This window comes from Carettochelys insculpta, unplaced genomic scaffold, assembly GCF_033958435.1.
Source record: "Carettochelys insculpta isolate YL-2023 unplaced genomic scaffold, ASM3395843v1 scaffold_0043, whole genome shotgun sequence".
In the NCBI taxonomy this organism is placed as follows: Eukaryota; Metazoa; Chordata; order Testudines; family Carettochelyidae; genus Carettochelys; species Carettochelys insculpta.
In genome coordinates this window covers 127,501-132,500 of record NW_027439080.1, presented here as the reverse complement: position 1 = coordinate 132,500, position 5,000 = coordinate 127,501, and the positions used below count along the sequence as shown (strand labels likewise).

The following is a 5,000-nucleotide window of genomic DNA, read 5'->3' as shown; positions in this document are numbered from 1 at the left end:
CCCTGCCGGACTTAGAAATTTTTTCTCTCCCCGCCTGGGACCGGGGTTGACCTGCTGTCCCTGCCGGACTTGGAGCCCGAGGAGGGAATCGGCCACCAGGTCAACCTCCGCTGAAAGCGGCCACGGTTTACCTGGTGCCCGGGGAGCGAATCGGACACCAGGTCAACCTCTGCTAAAGCGACCGAGGTTGACCTGGTGCCCGGGGAGCGAATCTGACACCAGGTCAACCTCTGCTAAAGCGCCAGAGGTTGACCTGGTGCCCGGGGAGCGAATCGGACACCAGGTCAACCTCTGCTAAAGCGGCCGGGGTTGACCTGCTGTCCCTGCCGGACTTAGAAAATTTTTCTCTCCAGCCTGGGACCGGGGTTGACCTGTTGTCCCTGCCGGACTTAGAAAATTTTTCTCTCCCGCCTGGGACCGGGGTTGACCTGTTGTCCCTGCCGGACTTGGAGCCCGAGGAGGGGATCGGCCACCAGGTAAACCTCCGCTGAAAGCGGCCACGGTTTACCTGGTGCCCGGGGAGCGAATCGGACACCAGGTCAACCTCAGCTGAAGCGGCCGGGGTTGACCTGCTGTCCCTGCCGGACTTGGAAAATTTTTCTCTCCAGCCTGGGACCGGGGTTGACCTGTTGTCCCTGCCGGACTTAGAAATTTTTTCTCTCCCCGCCTGGGACCGGGGTTGACCTGCTGTCCCTGCCGGACTTGGAGCCCGAGGAGGGAATCGGCCACCAGGTCAACCTCCGCTAAAAGCGGCCACGGTTTACCTGGTGCCCGGGGAGCGAATCGGACACCAGGTCAACCTCTGCTAAAGCGACCGAGGTTGACCTGGTGCCCGGGGAGCGAATCTGACACCAGGTCAACCTCTGCTAAAGCGCCAGAGGTTGACCTGGTGCCCGGGGAGCGAATCGGACACCAGGTCAACCTCTGCTAAAGCGGCCGGGGTTGACCTGCTGTCCCTGCCGGACTTAGAAAATTTTTCTCTCCAGCCTGGGACCGGGGTTGACCTGCTGTCCCTGCCGGACTTAGAAAATTTTTCTCTGCCGCCTGGGACCGGGGTTGACCTGTTCTCCCTGCCGGACTTAGAAAATTTTTCTCTCCAGCCTGGGACCGGGGTTGACCTGTTGTCCCTGCCGGACTTAGAAAATTTTTCTCTCCCGCCTGGGACCGGGGTTGACCTGTTGTCCCTGCCGGACTTGGAGCCCGAGGAGGGGATCGGCCACCAGGTCAACCTCCGCTGAAAGCGGCCACGGTTTACCTGGTGCCCGGGGAGCGAATCGGACACCAGGTCAACCTCTGCTAAAGCGGCCGGGGTTGACCTGCTGTCCCTGCCGGACTTGGAGCCCGAGGAGGGGATCGGCCACCAGGTCAACCTCCGCTGAAAGCGGCCACGGTTTACCTGGTGCCCGGGGAGCGAATCGGACACCAGGTCAACCTCTGCTAAAGCGGCCGGGGTTGACCTGCTGTCCCTGCCGGACTTGGAGCCCGAGGAGGGGATCGGCCACCAGGTCAACCTCCGCTGAAAGCGGCCACGGTTTACCTGGTGCCCGGGGACCGAATCGGACACCAGGTCAACCTCCGCTGAAGCGGCCGGGGTTGACCTGCTGTCCCTGCCGGACTTAGAAAATTTTTCTCTCCCCGCCCGGAACCGGGGTTGACCTGTTGTCCCTGCCGGACTTAGAAAATTTTTCTCTCCCCGCCCGGAACCGGGGTTGACCTGTTGTCCCTGAAGGACTTAGAAATTTTTTCTCTCCCCGCCTGGGACCGGGGTTGACCTGCTGTCCCTGCCGGACTTGGAGCCCCAGGAGGGGATCGGCCACCAGGTCAACCTCCGCTGAAAGCGGCCACGGTTTACCTGGTGCCCGGGGACCGAATCGGACACCAGGTCAACCTCTGCTAAAGCGCCCGAGGTTGACCTGGTGCCCGGGGAGCGAATCTGACACCAGGTCAACCTCTGCTAAAGCGCCCGAGGTTGACCTGGTGCCCGGGGAGCGAATCGGACACCAGGTCAACCTCTGCTACGGCGGCCGGGGTTGACCTGCTGTCCCTGCCGGACTTAGAAAATTTTTCTCTCCCCGCCCGGAACCGGGGTTGACCTGTTGTCCCTGCCGGACTTGGAGCCCGAGGAGGGGATCGGCCACCAGGTCAACCTCCGCTGAAAGCGGCCACGGTTTACCTGGTGCCCGGGGAGCGAATCGGACACCAGGTCAACCTCCGCTAAAGCGCCCGAGGTTGACCTGGTGCCCGGGGAGCGAATCGGACACCAGGTCAACCTCTGCTACGGCGGCCGGGGTTGACCTGCTGTCCCTGCCGGACTTGGAAAATTTCTCTCCCCGCCTCGGACCGGGGTTGACCTGCTGTCCCTACCGGACTTAGAACATTTTTCTCTCCCCGCCCCGGCCCGGGGGTTAACCTCGGGGCGCACAGCTTCCCGGGTCTGACGTGCACGTCCTGTCACCTCCCGGGCCCGGCGTCCTCGTCCTCCCTTCCCCTTGGGCCGGCTCGGAGGAAGTTTTCCCTCGGCCCGGCCTCCGGGTTAATTGTTTGGGCCCGGCTGACTGAGGCCAGGCTGCTGACGCTAAAGCCCGGGGAGGCGGGGGCCTACGGCCATACCGGACCGAATGCCCCCGATCTCGTCCGATCTCGGAAGGTAAACCGTCCCGGGCCTGGCTAGTACCTGGATGGGTGACCGCCTGGGAATCCCAGGTGCCGTAGGCAGCTTTTGGCCCCAGCGGGGGTAGAGCGGGGCGTGTGTCTGCCGTGCGGGAGCAGGGAAGCCGTGAGGCCAAGGCGGCGCGACGGTCCTGGGGGGCGCTGAGGCCTTTCCCTCTGCCTGCCTGCGTGTCGGGGGCGGGGGGGCGGGCGAGGAAGCTAAGGCCCTCACCCGGTGCGGTGCGATGGCTTGGGTCGGGTCGGGGAGAGGGAAGAAAGCGTGTGTGGAGCGTTGGTGGGGCAGGTGTGTGTGTGGGAGTGCTGGGTTGGGCAGGCCGTTGAGGCGGTGGCGGTGGTGGTGTTTTTGGTGGGAGTGAGTTGGGGTCAGGTGGGTGTGGGGTCCCCCCCGGGGGGTGGATGGTCTGAGGGTTAAGGCTTGGAACGTGCGTCTTGGGGGACCGTGGGTGGAGGTTGTTGAGAGCGGGGAAGGCCCTGGGTCCCGGTTGTGGACTATTAAGCCCGGTGGAGGGGGACCGTGGGTGGAGGTTGTTGAGAGCGGGGAAGGCCCTGGGTCTCGGTTGTGGACTATTAAGCCCGGTGGAGGGGGACCGTGGGTGGAGGTTGTTGAGAGCGGGGAAGGCCCTGGGTCCCGGTTGTGGACTATTAAGCCCGGTGGAGGGGGACCGTGGGTGGAGGTTGTTGAGAGCGGGGAAGGCCCTGGGTCCCGGTTGTGGACTATTAAGCCCGGTGGAGGGGGACCGTGGGTGGAGGTTGTTGAGAGCGGGGAAGGCCCTGGGTCTCGGTTGTGGACTATTAAGCCCGGTGGAGGTGTTGCGTACGGTGGATGTAAGGGGGAGGGCGTATGAAGTGACCGAGGAGTGGGCAAGGAAACGGGGGGAAAAATTTGGAGGCGAAGGCGGCCGAAAAAGGGTGCGGTTGACCTGGTGCCCGGGGAGCGAATGGGCCACCAGGTCAACCCCCGCTGAAAGCAGCGGAGGTTGACCTGGTGCCCGGGGAGCGAATCGGCCACCAGGTCAACCCCCGCTGAAAGCAGCGGAGGTTGACCTGGTGCCCGGGGAGGGAATCGGCCACCAGGTCAACCCCCGCTGAAAGCACGGGAGGTTGACCTGGTGCCCGGGGAGGGAATCGGCCACCAGGTCAACCCCCGCTGAAAGCAGCGGAGGTTGACCTGGTGCCCGGGGAGGGAATCGGCCACCAGGTCAACCCCCGCTGAAAGCAGCGGAGGTTGACCTGGTGCCCGGGGAGCGAATGGGCCACCAGGTCAACCCCCGCTGAAAGCAGCGGAGGTTGACCTGGTGCCCGGGGAGCGAATCGGCCACCAGGTCAACCCCCGCTGAAAGCAGCGGAGGTTGACCTGGTGCCCGGGGAGCGAATCGGCCACCAGGTCAACCCCCGCTGAAAGCAGCGGAGGTTGACCTGGTGCCCGGGGAGGGAATCGGCCACCAGGTCAACCCCCGCTGAAAGCAGCGGAGGTTGACCTGGTGCCCGGGGAGCGAATCGGCCACCAGGTCAACCCCCGCTGAAAGCAGCGGAGGTTGACCTGGTGCCCGGGGAGCGAATCGGCCACCAGGTCAACCCCCGCTGAAAGCAGCGGAGGTTGACCTGGTGCCCGGGGACCGAATCGGCCACCAGGTCAACCCCCGCTGAAAGCAGCGGAGGTTGACCTGGTGCCCGGGGACCGAATCGGCCACCAGGTCAACCCCCGCTGAAAGAAGCGGAGGTTGACCTGGTGCCCGGGGAGGGAATCGGCCACCAGGTCAACCCCCGCTGAAAGCAGCTGAGGTTGACCTGGTGCCCGGGGAGGGAATCGGACACCAGGTCAACCCCCGCTTAAAGCAGCGGAGGTTGACCTGGTGCCCGGGGAGCGAATCGGACACCAGGTCAACCCCCGCTGAAAGCAGCGGAGGTTGACCTGGTGCCCGGGGAGGGAATCGGCCACCAGGTCAACCCCCGCTGAAAGCAGCGGAGGTTGACCTGGTGCCCGGGGAGGGAATCGGCCACCAGGTCAACCCCCGCTGAAAGCAGCGGCGGTTGACCTGGTGCCCGGGGAGGGAATCGGCCACCAGGTCAACAGGTCAACCCGGTTCCCGGGGGGGAGAGGAAAGGAGGCGGCCGGACCCTCCCGCGAGGGTCACCCTGCCCGCCTCCACCGGCGGCCGGACCCTCCCGCGAGGGTCACCCTGCCCGCCGGACCCTCCCGCGAGGGTCACCCGGCACGCCGTCCCAGCGAAGAGGGCCGGCCACCCGGACCCCGCTTTTGGGAACGGACACCAGGTCAACCCAGTTCCCGGGGGGGAGAGGAAAGGAGGCGGCCGGACCCTCCCGCGAGG

General features: G+C 65.2%; 1 non-coding gene across 1 annotated transcript; it reads left to right on the top strand.

Moving 5' to 3' along the window:
* Positions 1–2,596: 2,596 nt before the first annotated feature.
* On the top strand, positions 2,597–2,715 carry LOC142006185 (5S ribosomal RNA). Its single transcript, XR_012643294.1, has one exon. It is a non-coding gene; the product is annotated as a 5S ribosomal RNA (ribosomal RNA).
* Positions 2,716–5,000: the final 2,285 nt, after the last annotated feature.